This window comes from Haliotis rufescens, unplaced genomic scaffold, assembly GCF_023055435.1.
Source record: "Haliotis rufescens isolate VD_foot unplaced genomic scaffold, xgHalRufe1.0.p SCAF_16, whole genome shotgun sequence".
In the NCBI taxonomy this organism is placed as follows: Eukaryota; Metazoa; Mollusca; class Gastropoda; order Lepetellida; family Haliotidae; genus Haliotis; species Haliotis rufescens.
Genome location: NW_025963846.1, coordinates 26,001,514 through 26,011,896, shown reverse-complemented (window position 1 = coordinate 26,011,896; position 10,383 = coordinate 26,001,514). Strand labels below are relative to the sequence as shown.

Sequence of the window (10,383 nt, the reverse complement as noted above, 5' to 3'; positions counted from 1 at the left end):
GTTATATTTCATTATAGTTGGTTTATGCCATCATTGCATGACATGTTACAATGAAGATATGCTACACTAGATACGCATAATGTATTCTATAAATATAGTTCACAAACATTGACATGCATGGTGTCAATGCCGGTATGTCTCTGACGGTTCTCACAGTTAACGCTCCTTCTCAAGTAGTGCATCTCCAACACAATAAACCTGACCTGCCTGTCTTGCTGTCTATACATGTCATACCACCATTACTCTAATAACTGCAACCCCGGGCGTGGCAAGAAATCATTATGTGATGCACATAACTTCAGCAAATTATATATAGATAGATAGATAGCTAGATAGCTAGCTAGCTAGCTAGATAGATAGATAGATAGATAGATAGATAGATAGATAGATAGATACGATAATGTTTAGTTTAGTAATCAGTTCTAACTGAACATGGTTCAAGTTTTTTATACGTAGCTAACACTTGGTGAGCGCAGGTCAGTACTGTTTTTTACAGCTGTCCTCAACCTTTATCCCTTAAATAAACGCAAGTTAAAACAACAAGAAATTTCAAATTGCACTGCGATTCGCCTTCCTGCGATTAACTAAAACTAAATAGTCGCCTGCATGGGAAGAGTGAGTGAGTGAGTGAGTATGGTTTTAGGCCGCTTTTAGCAATATTCAAGCAATATCACGGCGGGGGACACCAGAAATGGCCTTCACACATTGTACCCATGTCGGGAATCGAACCCGGGTCTTCGGCGTGACGAGCGAACGAACGCTTCCACCACTAGGCTACCCGACTACCCCGTGCATGGGAAGACCCCAAATTGACAATGTGTACCGTATTTCCTCTATTAGACACAGGGTATCCAATACACGCCGAGTCATATGCTCTGCCCCCGAAAGAGAAGCCGCTCCTGTTTTAGAAATTAAATTAATGAATGCCAATTGAAAGATAACAGTTTCCTATTTTATGCTGTGACGTGTTGGTGATTACTAATGACCATTTCTTGCAATTGTACCATCTGTATGGCTGTAGAGTTGGGATTCCGTCAGATAAGGAGTTGTCACTAAGCCAGCAATAAACAGAATAGACGCCGGCGAAAGGCGAAATTTATGGGAAAAAAACATTCGGCGCCTAGTTGAGGAAATACGGTATTTCTCATTCACTTAAACCATAAGGCAAATCGAACTATTTATATTTCAGTTTATGTTGTTTAACTGTTGCCGCTAATTTGATCAAAGTATATATCACTTGTTGTAAAGATTCATTAAATACAATGGGACCTGAAGATTCGGGTTGAGAATAAGTCTTCAGCAACCCATGCTTGCCGTAATAGGCGACTATGCGTGTTGTAAGAGGCGACTGACGGGATCAATGGTCAGGCTCGCTGATTTGGTTGATGCCAGACTCGATTATTTACCGACCGCTGTCACATTGATGGAATATTGCCGAGAGCGGCGTTAAACAAACAAACAAACATGACAAAAATACATTTGCGGTACATGATACATGATACATGGGCGGTGATGGTAGAGTTGACATATATCGACACAACAAAAGATTTTTAGGTAGCACATATTACCAAACGTACTATACACGGTGTATGCAATATATTACAAAGAGGCGTTAGCGGTTCTAGTTATGACACATATTAACTGAGATTAGTCCAAGAGGCGCATAAACTGACCACCTACCTCTACCTGACATCCTGACGCTCGGCTCAGTGTCGATCTGAGTCGATGATTGCCGATCCCCAGGCAGATGACGTCAGCTGTATGGCGTGGAGCTATTTTTAGCATACTGGGGATTCCCAGCTCTTTTCTGGATGGGAACAAATTCACGCGAGAGGTTCGCGTGTGTCTTTATTCTGTGAAATGGGACAATGCACGATGCTGAATTAATTGCTGTCACCGGCTTGGGCTCAAGATGATTCACAAGTTATTTTTTACCACTTGTTTGAGATTATCTAGTTTCTTTATCCAAATATCGAGTTATACATGTATGCACATTCAGTTTCTGTAGGTCTGTGTTTCAGGGTGTGAGGAATAATTGAACCACGGGATCTTGTTATCTTGAGTGAGTGAGTGAGTGAGTATGGTTTTACGCCGCTTTTAGCAATATTCCAGCAATATCACGGCTGGGGACACCAGAAATGGCCTTCACACATTGTACCCATGTCAGGAATCGAACCCGGGTCCTCGGTGTGACGAGTGAACGCTTTCACCACTAGGCTTCCCGACCGCCCCTTATTATCCTGAAAGTAACCACATGTCATTTTGTGATATTAAATCTCAAATTGGTAAAACTGTTTTATAATTCTATTTTTTCTAAAGCCTGTATATGATTGTTGCAAAATGTATAGAACATATATATATATATATATATATATATATACCATACCATACCCAAATCATGGCCTGGCTGTCCTGGTGTAGCACCATACCCGAAACGTTGCCTGGCCATCCTAGTTTAGCAGCATACCCAAATCATGGTCTGGCAACCCTGGTCTGATCCGATCCATGACCTGACTGTCCTGGTGTAGCACCATATCCGATCCATGGCCTGGCTGTCCTGGTGTAGCACCATACCTGATCCATGACCTGGCTGTCCTGGTGTAGCACCATATCCGATCCATGGCCTGGCTGTCCTAGTGTAGCACCATACCCGATCCATGGCCTGGCTGTCCTGGTGTAGCACCATACCCGATCCATGGCCTGGCTGTCCTGGTGTAGCACCATATCTGATCCATGACCTGGCTGTCCTGGTGTAGCACCATACCCAAATCATGGCCTGGCTGTCCTAGTGTAGCACCATACCCAAATCATGGCCTGGCTGCCCTGATATAGCACCGAACCCAAATCATGGCCTGGCTGTCCTAGTGTAGCACCATACCCAAATCACGGCCTGGCTGTCCTGGTGTAGCACCATACCCTAAACGTTTCCTGACTGTCCTGGTGTAGCACCATACCCAAATCATGGCCTGGCTGCCCTGGTGTAGCACCATACCCTTAACGTTTCCTGGCTGTCCTGGTGTAGCACCATACCCTAAACGTTTCCTGTCTGCCCCGATATAGCACCATACCCAAATCATGGCCTGGCTGTCCTAGTGTAGCACCATACCCAAATCATGGCCTGGCTGCCCTGATATAGCACCGAACCCAAATCATGGCCTGGCTGTCCTAGTGTAGCACCATACCCAAATCACGGCCTGGCTGTCCTTGTTGAGCACCATACCCTAAACGTTTCCTGACTGTCCTGGTGTAGCACCATACCCAAATCATGGCCTGGCTGCCCTGGTGTAGCACCATACCCTAAACGTTTCCTGGCTGTCCTGGTGTAGCACCATACCCTAAACGTTTCCTGTCTGCCCTGATATAGCACCATACCCAAATCATGGCCTGGCTGTCCTAGTGTAGCACCATACCCAAATCATGGCCTGGCTGTCCTGGTGTAGCACCATACCTAAACCATGGCCTGGCTGTCCTAGTATAGCACCATACCCGATCCATGGCCTGGCTGTCCTAGTATAACACCATACCCGATCCATGGCCTGGCTGTCCTTGTGTAGCACCATACCCAAATCATGTCCTGGCTGTCCTGGTGTGTAATTATCCCTAAACCCTTGCCGCGTTTTTGAACCGCGTTTTTGAACCGCGTTTCTCACATAAAACTGTGTATATCATGCCTTCAAACATGCCCACCGACAACGAATGAGAAAGAATTCTTGAACGTTTCATTAAATATCAGCCTCGGCGGTGATGCATTGTCAAACCAGCTGTGTCAATCAAAGATAGTTACTGTAAATCTCCGATTAACCAATCAGAATCAAGTACATGTATTTTTCCAAATTCATGGTGGAAAATCGATAAAAGTAATCTGTAAGTAAAAACAACTCCGCACGTTCCCTCCGCGCAGTCATAATTAAAATTACTAATGAACATCCGCTGATGGTGAGTTGGAATCCCAGATTTGACTCTGTTATCATACAGCACAGCATGCCCGTGAGTGAGTGAGTTGTGAACGCCGCTTTTAACATTATTCCAGTCATATCACGGCGTAAAGCCCGAAGTGATGCAGGTCTCAGACGTTTACCACTTCGGTGAAACCCACGAGTACGGGTATGGTGCTGACAAACCTAGAAACATAATCGGGGCGAACCGGGATTCGAACCCTCAATCATAGGTTTCTGGCATGCCCAAGGGACGCAACTATGCACAGCGAATTGCGGCGTCTTAGACGACTGGGCCATCGGTGCCCCCAACATGCTCGTGTGTTTCACTAAAGTGGTATCAGTCTTGACGTAAAACCTGAACCAAACTAATTTACTCACCGAATACCGACTGTAATATAATAACATCCACATCTTCAATTTATGTTCACGTGTCCTGATACAAAAATACATGACACAAAAATATTCAATTTTGATCATTTATTGCTTTAAGCAGAGTAGGATGTGCCATGCAGAGTTTTGTCTTGAATTTCAATTTGTCCGACGGCAACTTTATGCTATCAACTCTTATGCTTATGCACGCACAACGAGGTCGAATATGTCTACACAGCGGTGCCATGTTTTGACATTTACATTGCTAAGGGGATGAAAGTCTTCGGAAAGCCGCTGTCTCAGCTGAATGGATGGAAATTTAAGCAGGTTTTTGAACTGGAGCTAAAAGAAAGAAAAACATTTTTACATTCATGGAAAAAACATCAAACATATAGATTTTTCGTAATGCAAGGTCGTGATAGTTATATGACTGATAGGGAAAAATTCACATACGTTTTGGGCGTGGTTTATCTGAGCGTGGTTTAGGGCAAGGAAGAGGGGGTGGTATCGGGTTTCCTCGTTCAGGTATATTTCCATGTTGTCCTGCAACAGAAAACCCTTGTATGCTTGGGTGGCCAAGTTCATATATAACTTATGCGGTAAAGCATTCCTCTGTATTACTTTATGAAAACTGTAGGTCAGCGCTGAAATTTATTTTTGTAAATTTGAAAAAAACGACAGAACGCGTGAAATCATTATTACACACGTTCTCGCTTACTTTTAAAATATGCCACATATTTTATGTATTATGGATTGAGAAATCTCATCTTGAAAATATATATTACTTTGTGGCCTATTGGCCCACTCGCAGGGGGAACCACCCGTGACGTTGGGGCTACAAGTTTCATCTTCTGACCGCACAAGAAGAGTTTTACGTTTTATTTGAATCAAGTTTCCCTACAGATTTGTTACCTGCTGGAGAAAAAATATCCTATCAGGTCAATATTTAAAAAAGTCATGGGACCCGTGAAGATCCGGGGTAAAAAAGATCTTCCGCAACCCATGCTTGTTGTAAAAGGCGACTACGCTTGTCGTAGGAGGCGACTATATAACGCTGACTCGCTGACTTCTTTGATGCATGTCATCGTATCCCAGTTGCGTGGATCGATGCTCATGCTGTCAATCACTGGATTGTCTTATGCAGCATATTATTATTAAACAACCGCCATACAGCTGAATGAGGTACAATAAACTAGTGCTAAGCATAGCGGAGTTATGCCCCCTTTTCCTTGTACGTGTGTAACCTCTCTGTCGCCTTTTGACGTCATATATAGAGAAAAATCAGTTTTCGTCATTTACGGCATGCTATGTTTGGCATTGAACATATGTCGTTATACATACGCCTATAACTCTATTTGATATATAGTTATGTCGTTCGGATATTAGGCAGTATTTTGTTCGCTGACAGTTTCCATAAAGCTTTGAAATAAACAAAATCGTCGCACAGTACTTCTATCGGTGTACGATAAAAAGCGGAGAAATTTACTGTTTTTCAACGCAGAATAAATTCTTGGACAACACTTAGAAGTGTATTTTTTAAAACCGGTTTAATATTCGCAGTTTACTTTACACCATCAAATAGGAAATTTAATATTCTCCACCTCTGCGTAATTTTATAGCCAGGGGAATATCCAGCACCGCGTGAGCGCAATTCTCGCACAACCTTCACTTTTCCGATCTTAGGAAAATGTGCGTCAGAAAAAAAACCTCGGCATCCAGAGGTTTTAAACAACAAACAAACAAAAATAAGTCATGGGAGCCTGTAACTTGCAAAAACAGTGTAGCTTTGCTCGGGTCATGTGTTATAAATGGGTCAGGTCTCTTATATCCGACTCCAGTCATGCCGTACATGCGAGAGCCGCATGTGGTGACGAATGCGGTAGCCCGTTCGCTTCGTGTTTCAACGGTAGCTAGCTGACATGTTGTGCGCATGCGCTAGATTTCTATAGTCTGTTTCTGCATGGGCTTTCTACTTGTTGATGTTCTCTTCGGTGCCTTCGACATCGGTATAGTCCATTTCGGAAAACATACAGTTTCGCGCGCTTGCATGGGGGATGGATGCATCAAGCTGCCTGTAGAACGTATTGCATTGACACAAATATTTATGCATTCAGGTCCGGGCTAGTGGTTCTAGTTATTACATATATTAACTGAGACGGGTCCACCTGATAAACCGACCACTTACCTCTACCAGACATCCTGACGTTCAGTTCAGCCCAGTCTCGCCAGAACTGTCGTGTTGATAAGGGCCGACTGAAGCCGATTTCCGGGGATGGTGCGGTCCATTCGTGACCAACTCGTGTTATTCCGGGAAATCTTTTTGCCTGCACGGAAAGTGGCGAGTGATGACGAATGGGTGCGGGACTATTTTTAGCATACTGGGGATTTCCTGCTTTTTTAAAATGGGTTCACATTTGAGCGAGCTATGTCAGTGTCTTTATTAGTTAAATGGGAGATATACCCTGACGGGGAAACATACGCGGGTCAGAAAAATAATGGATTGTTTAAACAATAGGGTGACGTCACAGATGTTTTAATCCCTATTTATGTTATCAAAAATAATATTTATTGATATCACTGATTTTCAGATAACAATAAAGAAAATGAATACCTTGCCATTAATAAATATATTTAGTGTATGTTTGTTTGTTCGTTGTTTAACGCCGCACTCAGCAATAACCCAGTTTTATGACGGCGGTCTGTAAATAATCGAGTATGGACCAGACAATCTAGTGATTGGCATCATGAGCTTCGATCCGCGTAATTGGATTTCGCTGACATGCATCAACCAAGTCAGCGAGCCTGACCACCCTACCCCGTTAGTCGCCTCTTACGACAAGCATAGTCGCCTTTTACGGCAAGCATGGGTTGCTGAAGACCTATTCTACCCCGGATCTTCACGAACAACCGTTTCTCCCCCGAGACCAGGGCGGAAATTGGTAGATATGCGAAGGAGAATGGCAACACTCGTGCGGCCAAATATTTCAGCAGCTTGCTTAATGTTGACCTTGGAGAGAGTTCTGTGAGGGTGATGAAAAAGGCGTACTTGTCTGCGAAGAAAGAAGACAAAACTGCTGATATCAAAGGACTGGTGCATCAGAGTGAGTGAGTGAGTGAGTGAGTGAGTGAGTGAGTGAGTGAGTGAGTGAGTGAGTGAGTGAGTGAGTGAGTGAGTGAGTGAGTGAGTGAGTGAGTGAGTGAGTGAGTGAGTGAGTGAGTGAGTGAGTGAGTGAGTGAGTGAGTGAGTGAGTGAGTGAGTGAGTGAGTGAGTGAGTGAGTGAGTGAGTGAGTGAGTGAGTGAGTGAGTGAGTGAGTGAGTGAGTGAGTGAGTGAGTGAGTGAGTGAGTGAGTGAGTGAGTGAGTGAGTGAGTGAGTGAGTGAGTGAGTGAGTGAGTGAGTGAGTGAGTGAGTGAGTGAGTGAGTGAGTGAGTGAGTGAGTGAGTGAGTGAGTGAGTGAGTGAGTGAGTGAGTGAGTGAGTGAGTGAGTGAGGTTTTACGCCGCTTTTAACAATATTCCAGCAATATCACGGCGGGGGACACCAGAAATGGGCTTCACACATTGTACCCATGTCGGGAATCGAACCCGGGTCTTCGGCGTGACGAGCGAACGCTTTAACCACTAGGCTACCCGACAGCCCCTGCCGCATCAGAAAATAAGGCGACCTTTGATGCTTGGTGAACTTGATGACCTGTTGAAGGATCACGGGATTGCTATTCGCGATGCTGGGGGTATGACCAATAGAAACATTGTCTTGGGAACTCCTCGAGGCATCGTTTTGCATGAAAACAGGTCGCTTCTCTCTGAAAACGATGGAACAATTTCTCTGACAAAGGCTTGGGCCGATTCATTCCTGATTCGACTTGGTTTCCTGGAGCATAAAAGAACGAAAACAGACATGTGTCATCTGACCTTGATCATGAAAAGCAAGAGTTCATTCGTTCATTGGGTCTACGGAGTGTTCTGTAAGCAGCTGCCTATGTGGCGGGTTTGTGGACTATTATGGACATTGATTAACAATGTGTAGTTAAGGAAACAGGATGTGAGAGATTATCTATTTAATAACATACTTGTTGCTTTGACAATGTGTGAAATAAAAGAAGTTAGACTCCTTGCGTCTTTTGTTTGTAAATATGTTGTTTGTCTGCCAACAGAATAGCGTGATACCATTGCGAGTGTGTCACTGGCAGGTTTCGCTGTATACTTTCCCAGTTTTACAGTTTTCAAACACGTCAATTGACAAGCATCTTCCCGAGGCAAGTGATTTAACTGACTATAAAAGTCCAGTTTCCACCCTTGCCGAACTAGGCTGGTATTATGGAGTAACATTTTGGCTGGACTAACGAGTCTATGCATAGTCCAATCAAAATCGCGCACCGAAATCGAAATCCGGTTCGTAAAGTGTCATGCAGATTTCGATCGACTACAGCATTTGCAAAACATTTGTACCGCTAACTCGTTGTCAACAGATATTTTCTAAATCTATTCATGTTTTTATCAAGGTGCTCACGTGATTTGATGCATTTCGCGATGTAAGACTCGTTTATCACAATATAGATCTTGATTATCGATCAGATCGTCTTGACTGGTCGCCACCGTTTTGTTTGAATCAAATGCAAGTGATACGAGAGGTTGAATCTGATTGGTCAGTAGGAGAGGCATAGAAAGGACATAACTCGCTATAGCCACTGGTGGCGCTACGATCGAGCCCAGGATTTCCAGCCTAGTTCGGCAAGGGTGGAAACTTGACTTTTAAAGTCAGTTAACTCTCTTGCCTCGGGAAGATGGTCTAACGAGTCTGTGAGTCCAATGAAAATCACCTAACGAAATCGACATCCGGTTCGTAAAATGCCGCGCAGATTTCGATAGATTGCAGTGTACTGCCAACTCAGCATCTACAGATATTTTCCAAATCATTTCATGATTTTAGTCAAGGTGCTCAAGTGATTTGATGGACTTTGCGAAGTAAGACCAATTTTATTACAACTGATTATCGATCAGATCGTCCGGGCTGGGAACCGCCATTTTGTTGGGAGCACACTCGAGTACTATGAGGAGTGGAATCTGAATGTTCAATAGGAGGGTGAGTGAGTGAGTGAGTTCGGTTTAACGCCGCTTTTAACAGTATTCCGGTTATATCGCGGTGTGTCAGCTTAATGTGGGAGGAAAGCCCGAAGTGATGCAGGTCTCAGACGTTTACCACTTCGGTGAAACCCACGACCACGGGTATGGTGCTGATAAACCTAGAAACATAATCGAGGCGAACCGGGATTCGAACCCACAATCATAGGTTTCTGACGTGCCCAAGGGACGCAACTCTGCACAGCGAATCGCGTCGCCTTTGACTACTGGGCCACCCGTGCCCCCTCAATAGGAGGGACATTGAAAGGACAACTTGTATTAGCCACTGGTGGCGCTGGGATCAAGCCCAGGTATTCCAGCCAAGTTCGGTAAGCGTGGAAACTGGTCTTTTACAGTCAGTTAACTCGCTTGCCTTGTCTAGATGGATAAGTCTTTAGTCCACCGTGACAAACAGAAAGTCCGGGCGGAACTTCTCATTCGCGTCTTTTTTGACGATTCTATCCACTTTCAAACTGTTCCACATCACTAGTCTTTACCTATGGTATGGTACCTTAAATGTGTGATATATCAAATAAAAATAGACTAAACAAAGAACGTGTGAAATATGTAATGTAGTGTGTGTTGTTTTATTTGACACAGCAAACGTTTTTTTTAGGAACATCAGAGCCATTACCATTTCACGTCAACGACATTCATTCAAGTTTGCAGAACAAATATTCAGGAACATTTATGAGAACAATCATTCTCGCTGCACCCTGTACTCGATAGAAATGTCCACTATAAATGTGTAATTAATATGTACATCACATCAAAACAATGGCCTGACTGTCCTGGTGTAGCATCATGTCCGAACCATGACCTGCTTGTATTGGCGTAGCAAACCTGAATCACGGCCTGGCTGTCCTGGTGTAGCATTATGCCCGAATCACGACCTGCTTGTATTGGTGTAGCAAACCCGAATCACGACCTGGCTGTCCTGGTGTAGCATTATGTCCG

At 44.0% G+C, this 10,383-nt stretch overlaps 1 long non-coding RNA gene across 1 annotated transcript; it reads right to left on the bottom strand.

Annotated features, from left to right (window-relative positions):
- Nucleotides 1-4,400: 4,400 nt before the first annotated feature.
- Nucleotides 4,401-6,638, bottom strand: LOC124117696. Its single transcript, XR_006858325.2, has 3 exons — nucleotides 6,493-6,638; nucleotides 4,761-4,850; nucleotides 4,401-4,649 (listed from the first exon to the last, which is right to left on the bottom strand). It is a non-coding gene; the product is annotated as an uncharacterized LOC124117696 (long non-coding RNA).
- Nucleotides 6,639-10,383: the final 3,745 nt, after the last annotated feature.